The sequence below is a fragment of the Cyclopterus lumpus genome, chromosome 12 (genome assembly GCF_009769545.1).
Source record: "Cyclopterus lumpus isolate fCycLum1 chromosome 12, fCycLum1.pri, whole genome shotgun sequence".
Classification (NCBI taxonomy): domain Eukaryota; kingdom Metazoa; phylum Chordata; class Actinopteri; order Perciformes; family Cyclopteridae; genus Cyclopterus; species Cyclopterus lumpus.
Window position 1 is genome coordinate 18671216 of NC_046977.1, and position 17943 is coordinate 18689158.

Sequence of the window (17943 nt, forward strand, 5' to 3'; positions counted from 1 at the left end):
GCCCCTCAGCTCTCATTTAGAAATCCCCTGATCCCCCTCCCCATTATTGAGGTCCCCTTTGAAAGGATTGGGTTAGATATTGTGGGGCCCCTACCCAAGAGTGCTTGGGGGCATCAGTATATTCTTGTCCTAGTGAACTATGCTACCCGATATCCCGAGTCTATACCCCTCAGAAAGGCTACAGCCCCACATATCGCCTAAAAGAACTGTTTCTCCTATGCAGAGTAGAGTAGGACTTCCAAAAGAGATACTGACAGATCAGGGAACCCCTTTCATGTCTCGTGTCACTAAAGGCCTGTGTTCAAGCATCTCAGGACGTCAGTGTACCACCCTCAAACTGATGGACTAGTAGAGAGGTTTAACAAGACTCTCAAAATGATGCTGAGGAAGTCAATTGATAGAGATGGGCGCAACTGGGACCAGCTCCTCCCCTACCTGATGTTTACAGTTAGGGAGGTTCCCCAAGCTTCTCACCTTTTGAGCTCTTGTACTCGTACAAACCCAGGGGGATCCTGGACCTGGCAAAAGAATCCTGGGAAAAACAGCTGTGTCCTCACCGCACGGTTATTGAGTATGTGGAGGCCATGAAATGCCATTTATCCTATTGTCAGAGAGCACATAAAGCACAAAGCTCAGAAAGAACAGCAAGCATCCTACAACCGCCCTGCACAGCCCAGAGAGTTCAGGCCAGGAGACCGGGTTCTGGTACTGGTACCCACTGCTGAATGTAAGTTTTTAGCAACTTGGCAGGGACCCTATGAAATTATCGAAAGAGTGGGAGAATAGAACTACAGAGAAAAGCAACCAGGAAGGAGGAAACCAGAACAGCTGTACCATGTGAACCTGCTGAAGAAGTGGCACTCTGTAGAGGTCCTGTTAAGCTGTTTACCTCCAAAAGACACAGGAGCGCTACCAAGAGAGGTCATAAAGGTCGGCCCTGATCTGTCCCCCCAGCAACGACAGGAGTGCATGGAGCTGGTGGACCATAACCGAGATGTGTTCTCAGCTAAGCCTGGCACAACGCACCTCGCGGTACATGAAATCCGCACCAAATAGGGTAAAGTAGTGAATCAGCGTCCCTATAGAGTGCCAGAGGCCCATAAGGAAACAATTCGGGAGGAGGTTAAAAAGATGTTGGAGCTGGGTGTTATCAAAAAGTCCCACAGTGCCTGGGCGAGTCCTATCGTATTGGTCCCCAAACCTGATACGTCAACTCGATTCTGCAATGACTTTAGGAAGCTAAATGAGATATCAGAGTTTGATGCTTACCCCATGCCCCTTGTAGACAAATTAATAGATCGCCTGGGAATGGCTCGCTTCATCACAATGCTGGACCTCACAAAGGGATACTGGCAAGTCCCGCTTTCTCCAGCTTCCAAGAAGAAAACCGCCTTTGTAACAAGTGAGGGGCTTTTTCAGTACACCAAATTACCATTTGGGCTGCGCGGAGCCCCTGCAACGGCTCATGGACCGGGTCCTGCGACCCCACAAAAAGTATGCCGCAGCATATTTGGATGACATAGTGATACATAGCACGGATTGGGATATCATTTACCCCAGGTACAGAAGGTACCGGATGCCCTTCGTGAAGCAGGTCTCACAGCTAATCCCAGCAAGTGTAGGCTAGCATACAGTGAAACCAAGTACCTCGGATACACAATAGGCCGGGGCCTTGTCAAACCGCAAGAGGCCAAACTGCGGGCCATCCAAGACTGGCCCCGCCCTGTAACAAAGAGTCATTCAACATGTCCCTTAGGACATCATTAACCAGTGCCTGAAACACAGCTGGGGCATTAGTGAGGCCAAACGGCATGACAAGGTACTCATAGTGGCCACTGGGGGTATTGAACGCTGTCTTCCACTCGTCCCCCTCCCTGATTCTGACTTCTGACAAGATGATAAGCGTTTCTTGGATCAAGCTTAGTGAAGATGGAACACCTTGCAATAGTTCAAAAGCAGAGGAAATGAGTGGCAACGATTCTTAACAGTGATGTCGTTGAGACCTCGCTAGTCGATGCAGGGACGTAGTGACGAGGAGGGCGATGGCGCAGTCATAGGGTCCGTGAGGACGAAGGCAGGTGGCACGGGACTTGCAAAACACCTCCCCAGACGTCCTGAGGGAACCCCAGAGAGATCTGCGGCATCTGTAACAGGGCCTGAAGGCTTGGAAGGTACGTTAGGAGAGGCGGACCGGAGACAAGATGCATGACATTTGTTACTCCACCCTACTATGGACCCTGTAAGCCAATCAACGTGTGGGTTATGTTCCAGTAACCAGGGATAACCAAGAATGATGGGTAACTGAGGTGAGTCAATGACGTGGAAGGTGTACTGTTCAGAGTGGTTACCTGACACGAGGAGGCCTAGAGGTGGAGTACAGTGAGTCACACGACAGAGCAGACTGCCGTCTAAGGCAGTCTGCAGGCTCCGCTCCTCTGATGCCAATCTCCTGTCCATCCCACATAGGACCAAGCACCGGACGTGGGGTGACAGAGCCTTCTCCATATCTGCCCCCTCCCTCTTGAACTCTCTCCCCAAACTCATCCGAGACTGCACTGATCTTTCCTTATTCAAATCGCAAATCAAAACCCACCTGTTCAGAACTGCTTTTAATGTGTGATTGTTTGTTTGTTTGTTTTATTATCAGGGTCCGAGCTAATTCATAAAGTCCCTATTTATTTGTTTTACCTGTATTTTAGCTATTCTTATTTATTTATTTTTAGCTTTTAGGATGTTTTAATTATGTGAAGTGTCTTTGAGTATTACGAAAAGCGCTATATAAATTAAATGCATTATTATTATTATTATTAAGGCGTTGGCATGCAGGGGAGCCTCGAGGGGTACCAACCGTAGCTGCTCTCCCAGCCCTCGATCGAAGCTCTCATCTGCTCCTGAATTGATAAATACCGCAAGCTCCAGGGAAACAGCAGGGGAAGATGGGAGGACGTGAGGAAGAGGCTCGGCTCACCAGTAATCTTCCTACTGGCGAGTCTGATCTTTTGACGGGCACCTCGCCAGGAAGTGTCCCGGCTGTCCGCAGTAAAGGCACCTCCCCTCCTTTAGTCGACAGTGGTGCTCATCCAAGGAGAGACGAGTACGGCCCAACTACATGGGTTCCTCCCATCTCCCAGGGGCCCCTGTGGGGTCGGCCTGGCGGTTCCAACCAGGGCTAGGGTGTAGGTCTGGCAGACGTGGTGGAGAAGATTGCCTCCAGGAACCGGGAGGTCTCCTCTCGGCCTGGCGTCTCTCACTTCTCTCGTGCAGCTGGTTATCTATCCTGGTAACCAAGGCATCAAGGTCCGTAGGGAGGTCGAGAGGTGCAATCTGATCCTTGATGTCCTCAGAGAAACCACTCAAGAAGGCGTCTGAGAGGGAGGGGTCGTTCCATTGACTGTCCGCTGCCAGGGTGTGGAAGTGGATTGCATAATCAGCAGCCCGGCTGCTCCCCTGTGGGAGAGTCAGAAGTTCCCGGGCCGACCCTCGGCCCGAGGTTCGGTGGTCGAACACCCTTCTTAAGGCTCCGGAAAGTCAACAAAAGAGAGGCAACTAGCAGCCTGATGGTCCCACTCTGCTGTAGCCCATTCCGCGCCCTCCCCGAGAGGTTAGTAATGAGGAACGCCACCCTGGACCGTTCGGTGGGGTAGGACGAGGGCTGGAGATCAAAGGTCAGGACGCACAGAGAAAGGAAGGAGAGACATGTGGCAGCGTCGCCATCATAACTCTCGATCTGCGGAACTCTGGGCTTGGGTTGCGGGTTAGGTGAAGGCCCTGGAGCCACTGGGGCCGGTGAGTCTGGCGGTGTTGGTCCAACTGGAGACCGAGAGCTGAAACGCAACTGTTCCATCTGGAGTTGGAGATCCCGCATCTGTTCCATCATGGAAATCTGAAAAACACTCTGACGGTCGTGGAGCTCCTGGATCCCGCTGGTCAACCCGGAGAGCAACTGCTCGTGGTCGAATCGACGTCTTTCCTGCGTCTGGAGAGCTGAGCGCATGACAATGTCCTCTGCTGAGCCAGTCATGGCCAGATTGTACTATCACACGGATGGTAGGGTAAAGCTCAGGCACAGATAGTATAGGCAGGAGTTCAGGTCCGTGAAAGAAAACAAATTTTGACAGAGAAAAAAACACATGTAAAACTCAGGCTGAAAGGTGAAGTCACAAAAAAGACTAAAAACAATCGGGCAGGGGACAAGGGAAAGAATGGGAGGATATATAAGGGGGGAAACCACAGGTGTAGGGCATGAGTAATCAAGGAGGCAGAGGAGTGGCTGAGGGCAGGTGAAGGGAATGAGCAATCAACAGACACTGGGGAGACAGACAGAACTAATAGGGTTTTACACACCCGACTGCCACAAGTGGTCCCTCTCCCATTTTAAACTTGTAATGCACATACATTTACATGGTGTACAAATGACATACAAAAGGAAAGAAGAGTGTTCTTATTGCACGCTAAATGACCTGTTGTGTCATTCATACGCCATTTGGTAAGAGTGTGCAGGTTTGTTTGACCCATCTACCTTCCCCATGCACTGCCTGCTCTGTGTGGACTACCTTACCCTTTATACTACGTCAGTTGGGTGTCTAATAGTGACACAAGTGGGGGACATTTGGAGATGAGATCCAAGGTCCCGAGAAGATGATTCTTTGACTTTTCCTCCAGCATTTTTGGTGAAGATTGAAATGTCCTGGAAACTATTAGATGGATTGACATGAAATGTGGCTCTGACATTCATGACCCTGGATGAAGTGTAATAAATGCGTTCATCCTCTGACTTTTCATCTAGTGGCATCATTCAGGTCAACATTTCAATTTGTCCAATACTTTGGTTTCTGACCAAATACCTGCAGAACTAATGACATTCCCATCAGCCTCAGCAGTAATGTGTGTAGTATTAATTAGCTAGTGTTAGCAAGCTAATTAAACTAAGATGGTGAACAAGGTAAACATTGCTTTGAAAAAATCAGCATATTAACAATTCAGATGTAACCTTAAACATTCTACGGTTAGCATTTAGCCAGTATGTCTTGTTTTTTGGACTATTTTATTTATTTGGATATATTTTGGAGTATTTTCACAATGTGGTTTTGAGAGTTTTAAACCACAATATCAGTGTTGCACTGCATATTTTACTGAATACATTTAGGTCTTACACTCTTCCTCCTCATCACTGCACAGTGATTGGAAACATAATCTAAATGAAAATTGTGCTATGAAACTATTTCTAACCTGATTTTCAACAATGACTTCAAAATAACAGCCTCCATTGCAGAAATGATTCTCTCTCTCTCTGTTTCCCTGCCACACAGAAACAAACACACACACAGACACACTGAAACACCATCCCCCGCTCCCTCTCCTCTTTGCTGCTTCTATAATTCAAATTCTGTCATGCTCGTTCCAGACTGCTGGCTCCAGTTTCTCTCTCTCTAATTCTCTCTCTCTCTCTCACTAGGAAAATAAAAGAGAGGGTTGAAAAAATCTCTGTGAGGGACAAAGTTCACAGAACCACACACAGACGAATACGCCATGTTGAACTAAACAGCAAATTCTTGCAGGAACACTAAGCATCATCTGCACTCTTCTCCTCACTCTACAGATCTTTTTTTCATTAACTCTTTTACATTTTTTTATTCTCCCTCATCTTCTTTAATAGTAAATCATCCACTTCAAGAGCACATCTCTGTAGTATTGGAGCTCTAAAAGATTGAATCCTACACTTACCATAATGCAGCTTGATATAATCTATTTGTCAGAGCTACCATGTCTGCTAAACGCCCATGATCAGCATTATTTTTGTCAGACTTCTCTTGAGAGGCTCTGGAGGAGTTGTATAATTTCTCAAGTATACAACTGTTGTCAGAGGCCGTCTATTACTAGTCAACTCATCTTGATGTGTGAGACCTTTAACCTTAAAAGGATGACTTTCACAACACCTCGAGGACTGATCACATATGTGAGATGCTCCTTTACCTTAATTTCTGTCCAAATAGCAGACAGGGACAGTGTTAGCCTCCTGTGTCACACTAGCATTTGGAAGTGCATTCTGTTTATTTGCTCTTATACCATACAATACACTATTATAACACAAACCCTGGCTTATTTCCTCCTACTCCCATACCATACCATTCCAAATAAAAAAATACTTCACTGCTGTGCAGCGGTAATACAGACACAGAAAAACAAGTAAACTTATTTTTAAATAGCACTTTTAAAAATAGTGCAAAAAAAGAAGCACTTTTACAGAAAGAGAATACTAAAGTGAAACACAATGCTCCCAGTGACAATTACAACATGATTAGAAGGCTGTGTTACATTGTCACCATCTGAACCATTTGACCCTCAAATTTAGATTTCAGTGCTTCACTTCATCAATTTACATGTGAGAGTCATTGTCATATCATAGAATATTGTTTATTAGAAGATTATACAATTTATATATAATTGTATCTTAACTGAAAAAAGTCTAGATCACGTATAGCACCAGTTAGCAGTTGTTTTGGAACTTTCAATCATCAATCACAATACCTTTATCTGCAGATTTTAAACCAACAATAAGAAGTTCATGCTGGAAAAGGTGTTCAGAAAAAAATCCTGAGCATGCTCAGAAAAAAAGGACCTGAGCGTCCTTGGAGATGGAAAGCTGATGGACATAATGTCCTCTTCCAAGTCTGATGATGACTCCGACACCTGATTGGCAGGAAAACCCTCACATACTGTGGTAAACTCGCCATTGATCTCTCAGGGTAATTGAATCATAATGGCACATTTTCAATGTCCTGGCCCGGCCCGGTTCATTGCCTCCCTCGCTCTGATGATGCAACAGCAACAAGATAAATGGTTCCTTTAGTCACAGCAAATGTCATTAAGGGCCAGGGCAGCCATGCAATTGTTTCATATCTCGAAAATCCAACAAATGTTCTATATTCACACGGACTGGGTGGATTGGTGAAGAGGGAGCTGAGCCGGAAGGCAAAGCTCTCCATTTAATGGTCGGTCTACGTTCCAACCCTCACCTATGGTCACGAACTGGGTCGTGACCGAAAGCACGAGATCTCAGATACAAGCGGCCGAAATGAGCTTCCTCCGTAGGGTGGCCGGGCTCAGCCTTAGAGATAGGGTAAGGAGCTCGGACATCAGCGGGGAGCTTGGAGTCGAGTCGCTGCTCCTTCGTGTCGAAAGGAGTCAGCTGAGGTGGTTCGGGCATCTAGTCAGGATGCCTCCTGGACGCCTCCCATTAGAGGTTTTCCGGGCACGTCCAACTGGTAGGAGGCCCCGGGGAAGACCGAGGACACGCTAGAGGGATTATATCTCTCGGCTGGCCTTGGAACGCCTCGGGATCCCCCAGAATGAGCTGGAAAGTGTTGCGGGTGAGAGGGAAGCCTGAGTCGGCCTGCTGAACCTGCTGCCACGCGACCCGACCCCGGATAAGCGGCTGATAATGGATGGATGGATGGATGGATTGTCTTGAAATATATCTAAAAGTAAGCACTTCCTTAGCCATAACCCGAAAATATTTCCTTTTTGATATTTGTCTTTTCTTCCTTTGCAACTCTCAACTGTTCCTTTTGGATTAACGAAATACCTCTGAGAGATTAAAGAATTACTGCTGTAAGGTTCAAACCTTACCATAATGTTCAATTTAACTGTGATCGATGGCCCTCATCAATGGAGAAGGCAATGTCAGGATGGTAAGTATGCACAGGGGGGGGGGGGGGGGGGGGCATGTAGAAAAGTGAGCTGGTGATCTGGTATGCAGAACCTCACTGTATCCAGTTAATGGTCAAGGCTCAGGTCCATACTGCCTCCATGCCTGTGGCAACAGTGAAGCTCCAATGCACTGGTTGAGGAAACTTGGTGCACATCCTGAGAAAAAATGCCCAAATACCTTGGGGGAAAGCCACTGACCAGGTGCTGAATGAAGTGGCAGAGCACATTTACCATTTAGCCATCAATAGCAGCAAGCATCTCCACTCACCTATGAATCATTTGATGTTCATACAAGCAGGTGAACTCCATCAACCACAGTCCAGGGTGACAACATGTCCGCCCCTACAGGAAATGACTGTCATCTTCATGTGGAACCAGGGAGGGAACTCAAGTTCCATGTCACCATTACACCAACATCACTGAGCCCTGACATGGTGCTGCTGTCAAATGACTATGCCCAGAGAAGACCAGAATGACTAGCCCCACCAGAGAAAGAGGGACAAAATACCAACCGTGCCTATGTCTTTTGTCCATGTCGGTAATGAGTGTTTCTCTCTAAACATGTGACAGTGTGCAGCATTATCCCCATGCTTAAACAATGCATTGTTTTTAGTTATTACTGCCATCAGATAATGGATACATTTCATTATGGCATGATTACTGAAAATTATATTTGGTGTCTTTATTTTACAGTTGTGTTGAGCTATGCCTTTTTCATTGTCCAATATTTTGACAGTATGAACACAGTGGGTGTCTTTTTCAGGTAGACAGACCAACACACTAAACTCTAAAAATGAAGATTATCTGATAATACCACTGTAAACCAAACAAATTGGAAAGTAACTTAAACTGAAGGGATCCTTAAATTTGGCTTATAAAATCTGTTGCATTAAAATCCTTGAAGGGAGAAATCTTGAAGTGGCGTTGACATGCTGCTAGTCTTAAATTTGTTTGTAGACAAACTCGAAGAGGTGGGTGCAGAAATCTAAAAACCTTCCCAAATAAAGTAAAACATGTCTGCATGGTTATATACCATGGGAGTAAGTGAGAAAATTATTATTTGCGAGAAAAAACGGTTCTATGGGGCTTTCGATAGCCCTCCCTGCAGAGAAGGGGAAATAAGGTGATAAAAAAAAACAATGATACGCTCGACCAGCTTTGTTTGTTGTACAAAACAAGAAGAGATCTTGTTCTTCCTGTACACATTTTCCATCTTCAAACTCTAGATTGTGGCTAACTGTTCTGAATAGATTTGTGCTAACAGAATCGTTAAAACCGTTTCTGCTCAAATAAACCAACAGCAGTCCTTATTCAGATACAGAAGGCGAGCAAGGAAAGGAGACAAAGCAGGAGGACTGTGAGCAGAATGTTTTCAGGCTTCTTTCTATTCCACTGCTACCCTCCCTCTTTCCATCTACCCTCCTTATGCTGGAGACACACAGAAAACACAGGCTATTTGAAAAAATTGAGGCAAAACGGAGATACACAAAGACAGCGCTTGCTCCCTCCATCGCCAGCTTACTAATCGGCGTCTTTGCTGTGCTCGATGCATCCCTGTCGCCCGTTACGTGGCAGCATTACCATGGCGACAGGGGTCTGAGTAATCATTTGTGCAATGACCCCTATTCTCCAGAGGGAAGACGGAGGTCTGGAGGAGCTGAGGGGGGAGGAGGCTAGAATGAGAGCAGAGCCAGCAAAAGCAGAGGAAGGGAGGAGAGGAGAGGAGAGGAAGGGGGGGTGGGGGCTTGCAGAGCAAAGCAGCTAGATCCAGACAGAAACAAATAGGAAAAAATAACTTATTTTTCTTGGCAGCAGGGAAAAAAACTTTAATGTTTTTATTTAACGAACAGAACTTTCTCAAAAAGAGGGGACAGGGAGATCGCAAGCTCAAGATGAACTAGGATTCAGTCAATTGTAATGTGGGATGATAAATGCTGGACTAGAAAATGGACTACAGGCGGAGGTCGAGAAAGGATAAAAGAAATGTATTAGTGTTGAGATATTTTGACTGGCTAACATTGTCATAGAGTTGCTGCTATTACGGCAAATAAGGACCATGTCTAAAATAATTGCAGTCCCAGATCACTGCAATTACTTTTATTTGTTATAGCTGGTTGCCAGAGCTAGAAAAATACATCCAAATGTGGAATGAACGACTGCTTATATTTCAAGTACAATGTTTCACTTTTATTAGAAAATCTCTCAAAAGAGCAACACATGAGGATTCATCCACTGCTAAAAAAATAGTCCCCAAACAATCCACCTTTTCCTCTTAAGTTCTTAAGTCACATTTGCCTACTACAGAGAGCAGCTCTTTTAGGAAATGTATGGGCCTTTTAAAGAAGGTAAACTATATTGTGAGTTATTTTAACACTTAAATCTTTAGTAAAGAGTAAATGGACTGTAGGTGTTTCTAGTCTTCCGACCACTCAAAGTGCTTTAACACACTTGTAATCATTCACCCATTAATACACTAATGGCAGCAAGGTAACACCTGCCATCAGAACTAACTAACATGCATACATTGTAGGCAAAGCTATGGGAGCAATGTGGGGTTAGGACACAACGACATGGAGCGGGGGATCGAACCAACAATTATCTGATTAAAGGACGACCCTGCTCTACCACTGAGCCACAGTCGCCACAGTAGGACCAATGCTCCATAGACCAGATAGGTAAGTCAGAAAGTATCAGCATTGTTGGTTTTGGCCTTTTCATGATTAATAATTGGTTCTTAACAATAATATAATTCACAACTTAAAAGTGTATTCTTATGGCTGGAATGTGCTCATTCAAAACAAATTTGTACAACGTGTGGTGCGGCCACATGGGAAATTAAAAGTATCCAAAGCTGATCCAAACAGCCACACGTGACATGAAGGAAATGAAAAAACAAGAGCTAGTGAGAGCAGTTCAATTCCTGGCTCCTTTATCAGCACCTCACAGCAGTGTGAATGTTGGATGGTGGGTTTGTAAAGTCTTTCAAGGATAAATGTTACACTAAATCTTGTCTTTGTGGAAAGCACTGACATAGGTTGAAAGGTTCGTTGCATGGCATTCTGACCTCCAGGGTGCGGACAAGTGGGAATAGTTGCACTTGGGACCACTAAAGTCTTGTCGCTGAGGTGTGGCAAAGCATGCAGCGACTGCCAAATGGCAAAGTGAGCAGGATTTTCAGGCTGGGTACATTTACTCCTTCAAAGGGTATTAAATGAGCGGATGTGATTAGCCATTACTGCAGCTCGCCATCATTAAAACTCCACCTGCCGATACTGTAGCTCTCCTACTAATGATGTATTCATCCTGCTCTTGCCTCTTTGCAGCTTGTGACATGTGTTGCTCCAGGGTTGTGGTCGTGCCTTTTGTCAATACAGTAACTAATATCAGACAAACCCATATTGGGTTTGTGCTACCAATTGTGCTGGTTCTTACTGACTGATATTATTCAATTCAATTCAGTTTATTTTGTGTAGCCCAAAATCACAAATTACAAATTTACGTACACATGTATGTACACATACGACATCCCTGTCCCAGGACCTCACATCAGATCAGGAAAAATTCCCCAAAAAACCTGAAGGGAAAAAAGGGAAGAAGTTTTCAGGAGAGCAACAGAGGAGGATCCCTCTCCCCGGATGGACATAAGCAATATATGTCATGTGCACAGAATGAACAGTGTTACAACACATTCAATGAATATTACAGAAATGATGATTAATGAGTAGTAGGCATGGACCACGATGCAGATTTCCACAATCCATGTAAACAGAAGGAGGTAGAGAGGAGGGGCATCAGCAGGGCCATGGCAGGAGGCAGGGCCACGGAGGCAGGAGGCAGGCCCATTATGCAGGAGGCATCGTGAAAGAGGCAGCGCGAATGAGGCATGAGGCCAGGAGCTCAGTGTATCCTAAGATATCCCCCAGCAGCCTAGGTCTATAGCAGCATATCTAGGGGCTGGACCAGGGCAAACCTGATTCAGCCCTAACTATAAAAAGAGGAAAGTCTTAAGTCTACTCTTAAATGTGGTGACTGTGTCTGCTCCCCGGACTGAAAGTGGAAGCTGGTTCCATAAAAGAGTAGCCCCGCAGCTCTCTAGTAATAATAATAATAATAATACATTTATTTATATAGCACTGTGGTGGCTGGGGCGTGGTTATGCTCAGCTGCGGGGGGTGTGGGGGAGTGATTCGGGGAACAGGTGCCGGGGAGAGGCCTAATTGGCCTCAGCTGCAGCAAATCAATGCCAGAGTGACACTTCCTTATATATGGTGCACACAGGTGGAGGCGAGAGAGAGGGGGAGCAGAGACACAGTCTGGACAATAAAGAATATTCCGAAACATATTCAGTTGTATGCTCATCCTTTGGTGCTGGAGGGAAGCAACCTGCATGTGACAGCATAGAACCTGTTTACACTGGAGCCAAACGTGGGGCCCCCTTTAACATTTTTTTTAAAAAGCACCCATGGAGAGCATAGAAATGCACCCAGATCTGCCGACCCAGCAAGCTATTGCGCTGGGGCAGATGCTGGCGGGAGTGGCAGCGATGCAGCGGGACCAGGCAGAGGTGAACCGGCAGATCCTGGGGGCGCTCCTGGCCCAAGCAGAGAGGCAGACTCACGCCATGGAACAGCTCGCCTCTGGCACAGCTGTGGCGATGCCGGACCCTTCACACCTTTACGGGGGTTGGCCCTGCATAAAATGACGGCAGCGGACGATGTTTGTGGAGACATTCGAGGCGGTGGCGGAGGCAAGCGGCTGGCCAGCGGCGGAGTGGGCTGTCCGCCTCCTGCCGTTGGTGTGCGTCCTGCCCGGAGTGTCAATTGGTAAACCACCCGGCCATTCCGAGGGTGCCTTTGCGTCCTCTGCCATTAATGGAGGTACCGTTCGAGCGAATCACCATGGACCTCATGGGGCCATTTCACTGGAGTGCACGCGGATATCGCTTTGTGTTAGTCCTCGTGGATTACGCAACGCGATATCCAGAGGCAGTGCCATTGTGCAACATTTCTGCAAAGAGTGTCGTGCAGGCGCTGTTTCAGGTCATCTCCCAAGTCGGAATCCCGAAAGAGATTCTGACTGACCGGGGCACCTACACCTGGGCTGCACGGTGGTGTAGTGGCTAGCACTGTCGCCTCACAGCAAGAGGGCCGCGGGTTCAATTCCCGGTCGGAGCGGTCCTTCTGTGTGGAGTTTGCATGTTCTCCCCGTGGCAGCGTGGGTGCTCTCCGGCTTCCTCCCACAGTCCAAAGACATGCTGCAGGTTAATTGATCTCTAAATTGCCCATAGGTGTGAATGTGAGAGTGAATGGTTGTATGTCCCTACATGTGCCCTCGATGGACTGGCGGCCTGTCCAGGGTGTCCCCTGCCTTCGCCCTATGTCAGCTGGGATAGGCTCCAGCGCCCCCGAGACCCTAATGAGGATAAGCGGTATTGAAAATGGATGGATGGATGGACGGGGCACCTAGTTCATGTCAAGAACACTGAGAACTTTACGGGTAGCCAGTGCAGAGCAGCTAATACAGGAGTAATGTGATCTCTTTTCTTAGTTTTTGTAAGTACACAAGCTGCAGCATACTGGATTAACTGGAGGGACTTAAGAGACTTATTAGAGCAGCCTCAATAAGGAATTGCAATAATCTAGTCTAGAAGTAACAAAGGCGTTGTTTTTCTGCATCACTTTGAGACAAGATGTGCCTGATTTCTTTAATGTTACGTAAGTGAAAAAAATGCAGTCCTTGAGATTTGTTTCATATGGACGTTAAAGGACATGGTATGGAAATGGTCTATTCCTTAATATAGGAATGGTGACCATATAGCAATTATTAAGACTGCACCAATTATCTAGCTGCATCTTATCTAATGATGGGTCAAATGATTGTGAAATAGTTACTTAGGGGCGATGTAGTGTTTCTGTTGGGTGGTTATACACCAGATGAACGACAACTTGGTGTAGGTTCCCGGGCCTTTATTCTCCGCTCCCTTTAACACATGTATCCATTATATGCTGTCTGCTTACTTGCCTATGTCATGCATATCTATGCTCGCTAGGTCTATGTCATGCATATCTATGCTCGCTAGGTGGCACCGTTCTCACGGTGAACATCACATTGCCCTTTTTTTTTTAAAACACATATACCAACATAATGACTATACATTCTGAACCTGGGCTTGCTCTTACATATCTAACAATATGTCGCCTGCCCTATTTACATACTGAACATTATGCTCTTCTAAGAGTATGACAAATCTGTATCACCAGTATCTCTGAACATTTACATTCCACACTATGTTGGGACGCATAACTCAATATAGTGAGATGCATATTGAAAGTTGTGGCAGTGGGGTGTGGTTAGGCTCAGCTGCAGAGGGGAGGGAGCGGGGGGGTGGTTCAGGGAACAGTGCCATGATGTGTAATCCGCCTCAGCTGGGGTCAATTAAATGTTTGTCTCTTCAATATAAGAGTAGGTCGTGGCTGGAGAACGGTGAGCAGACGCTGTCCGAGCGTTCGGAAGCAGAAAAATACAGCCGGTTACTTGTGAAATATCATGTGTTGCACTCTTTTATGCTTCGCCGGAACTCACACTTGTTACAAAAGTATATTACAAACATTTTCTAAAGGGAAATCCCCTATCTTCTAAAACTTCAGGCTACATCATTCCCTTTGAATTCAAAACAGTTCACATTAGTGTCCTAGCGTATAGTCCTGTAGGTAGGTGGGAGGACATCTGTTGTGCATTGAGGGGTATCTAGGTGTTGTTGTGACTGTAAAGGCATCACTGTAATCACAATCATCATTATCATCATCAGGATCTGGTGGGATGTCCAACAGTTCTAAAGAGATCTTCTTGAAGAATGAAGCATTCCTGACAATGAAGTGTCCATTTCTGTACGGCTTACTGTTGTATGGTGTGGTGAGCTTATTGCGCTTGGGTTGACGATGAAGCACAGTGTCACCTGGAGTGAGAGTGTGTGGGGTAGCGTTATGAGTCTGCATGAGATTTCATTTTGGCTTCAGCCTTATAGTCCCTTGATCTCACTTCAGAGTCTGAACATTTGCTTACAGTGTGAGTGAATGAAGGAATCTTTGTGTACAGCTTGCGTTGGAACAACAGTTTGGCACGGGAGCTTTCTGTTGTGCTGTGAGGTGTGGATCGATACTCATGTAGAAAAATGTTCAGTTGTTGTTTCCAGGGAATTCCCTGTGTTTCGGCCACACAAATGCGGAATGGTACACGTCAATGTGGTTGGCATGTAGGTTTAATGTCAGGATTTATGTGTAGCTTTACCTGAAAGTCTTTCAGTTTTCCGATGCCTTGAAACGGTTCAGGATTACTTTCAACCAGCTCATCTGCGACTGTGCAACACTGTCGTGTGACTGATACTGCTGTGACTATTTTAATAAGTCCCAGTGCTTTCGATGTTTTACAGCTGAGAACGTTGAATCCGTCTCCTTTTATTACAAAGAATGTGCACGTTGTCTTTTCATGTCCTTTTTCCACACTGCATTTGAAAACACCACTGACCGGCAATGGCACTTTGGGCAGGAAAGGGTAGATCTTTGTGCTTGCGGGGCTTAGTTGAGGACATGGCGTCAGTTTCTCAAAACCTATTTTGCTTATACATTTTGCTGAGGCTCCTGAATCAATTAAAATTAGCATGCTACTGCCATTTAACTTGATGTGTGTCTGTGGCAGCTCTGATATTTTGTCAGCATCAACGAAACAAACACATAGGCGTCATCACTGCTGGGAGAGTTGTGTTCCATTTCTTCACCTTGTGTATTTGTTATGTGATGGACTTTTTTAAAGTGTTGGTTAGCCTTGTACTGTGGTTGTTTTGTGTTAATGTCTTTAGTTTTAGAACAAAATTGTTTTGCAAAATGGTTTAGCTTACCACAGACTCTGCATTGCTCGCTTCTAGCAGGGCATTCACCCTCATGAGGATATTTACCTCCACAGTTCCTGCACCTGTTGTCCGAACGTCGTTTTTCTGACCATCGGCTGTTGTTTGGATGTCTCTGCATAGTCTTTTGGTCCAACTGGCTGTTGTGCCTCTTTCAATGCCAGTCGCTTGCATTTCAGACAGTTCCAGTGTTCTTCCATGATCTAGAAGCTCTTCTAGGCCAAGTTCAGGCTCCCTTAGCGCTTTCCTACGCAGCCTGGATGATGCACAGCTTTGTATGATTTGCGTTTTAATCTCTGCTTCGACATTTGCAAACTCAGTTCTTAGCTAACATCCTTAGCCTAGTGTGATAACTGTCCACATTTTCTCCTGGTTCCTGTACATTTTTTCTGAAAAGGTATACTTGATAGGCCTACTGTATGTTTTTCAAACTTCTGCTTGGTCTCTGCATATATGTCATCTGCTGCTGCTAGTGTGTCGTGGATATCATGCACTTGTTCTCCTGCTATATGTATCAATAATGCTTTGAGCCTAGCATCTCCACCGATGTTCATAGCAGTGGTGTAATTTTCAAACCTTTGCATCCATTTATTCCAGCGAGGTCCAACTGAGCCAGCGTCGGTTTCTATGTCGAAAGGTGGGAGCGCAGCGGTGTTTACTGCCATGCTTGCTGCAGTGTGCCGACTGCCATTCACGTCCGTCTGTTAGCTTCGCTAGCTTGACCTAGCGTTAGCGTTAGCCTCACTCACCCGCGTGTCCGTTTTTCGCCTCTTTTTTTTTTGCTTGAGAAACAAAGAGAAAGACGCAGTAATTGGGTTGATTCTTCAAGGTATTTTTCCGTTTACTCCTCGTCACCAATGTAGTGTTTCTGTTGGGTGGTTATACACCGGATGAACGACAACTTGGTGTAGGTTGCCGGGCCTTTATTCTCCGCTCGCTTTCACACATGTATCCATTATAGGCTGTCTGCTTACTCGCCTATGTCATACATATCTATGCTCACTAGGTGGCGCTGTTATCACCGTGAACATCACAGGCGATACTATGATCAAGAAGGTGGTTCATCAGGGCTAGGCTCAGACACTGCACACTGGTTGTGCTGATCGCTGTCAATTCCTTATTTGTTGTAATATTTCAACTGAATAATTTGTGGTAGTGGTGCTCTCCTCTGATTCTAAGGGGTAATTGTGACTCAGTGGACAGAGCGGGTTGTCCTTAACCACAGGGATTGCTGACTCAATTAGTGACTATCTGGTGAACCTAGTGGAGCATTTAGCAGCTAAAGAGACAGATATTTACCCCATGAGTTGGTGTTGACCAACAGAGCTAAAAGGAGAGTGAATGTTCAGCTTTATTGCGTGACCAGTAACACAACTCTGTGTAAATAAGCAACTTCTTGCATGTGTACCACTTTATAAGGTGATTATAGTCAGATGTTTTTTTTTGTAGCTACACTACTTTATGCAGTGGTTCTCAAACTGTGGTATTACAGAAAATGCAGAAAGACCTTTATTGAGAACTTCACATATTACCAAAGTACGCGGACATAAAACTAAGTCATTAATAAATACCTTTGTGTAAATGTTTACATTACGGCATTAACAGGTTACGACGGCCAAGATTCTTGGAGACTCGCCACGTCCTATCCGTGAGATCGGCTTTGCTGCTGTTGCCCTTCAAAACAAAATACTGATCTAAGCTTAACATTGAGCATGAATTGACGTGGCCATATCAATTGAAGTGACCATATCAAGTCTGCAAAAAAAAAGATCTGTATTGGAAAGAAGGCTCATTGCAGCCACTAATACTGAAACAACTTGATGGCTCACTCATATCTGCACTAATTTTGTTTGTTTTTTGCACAGGTTGCACGTTATTGTTGTTTTGAAAATATATGCAGTGTAAAACTCAGTAAAACTCTTAATTGCCAAATATTTGAACTTGTTTTGTTTAGAAAATTAACCTGTGAAAAACAAGATAGATAGATATCAAGATATTCACAAGAGAAATGTACCAGATGGTGATAGCACATTAATTCAGGACATGCATGACAAAACATGTGTTGTATTCTATCAGATCATATCCTATAATGTGTTATTATAGTCATCCTTTTGGTTATTGAAATCTGTTTTTTGTTTTGTCTTTGAACGTCCCTTTACAGATCACATTGGAAGCCGCCATGGTTGTTGTGGTGATATGGTCCACATATTGTCCCTGTGCTTCAGGAAGAGCCCCATTTGGTGGTGGTTCTTTCTCAAATGTTTTAGTGCCTTAAACTAAAAGATTGGGTCATTACATGTTTGGTACACAGACAGACAGCAATCCAAAAT

The 17943-nt window shown here is 45.3% G+C and overlaps 1 pseudogene; it reads left to right on the forward strand.

The window, feature by feature from the left end:
• The first annotated feature begins 16640 nt into the window (after positions 1–16640).
• Positions 16641–16782, forward strand: LOC117741017 (annotated as a pseudogene).
• Positions 16783–17943: the final 1161 nt, after the last annotated feature.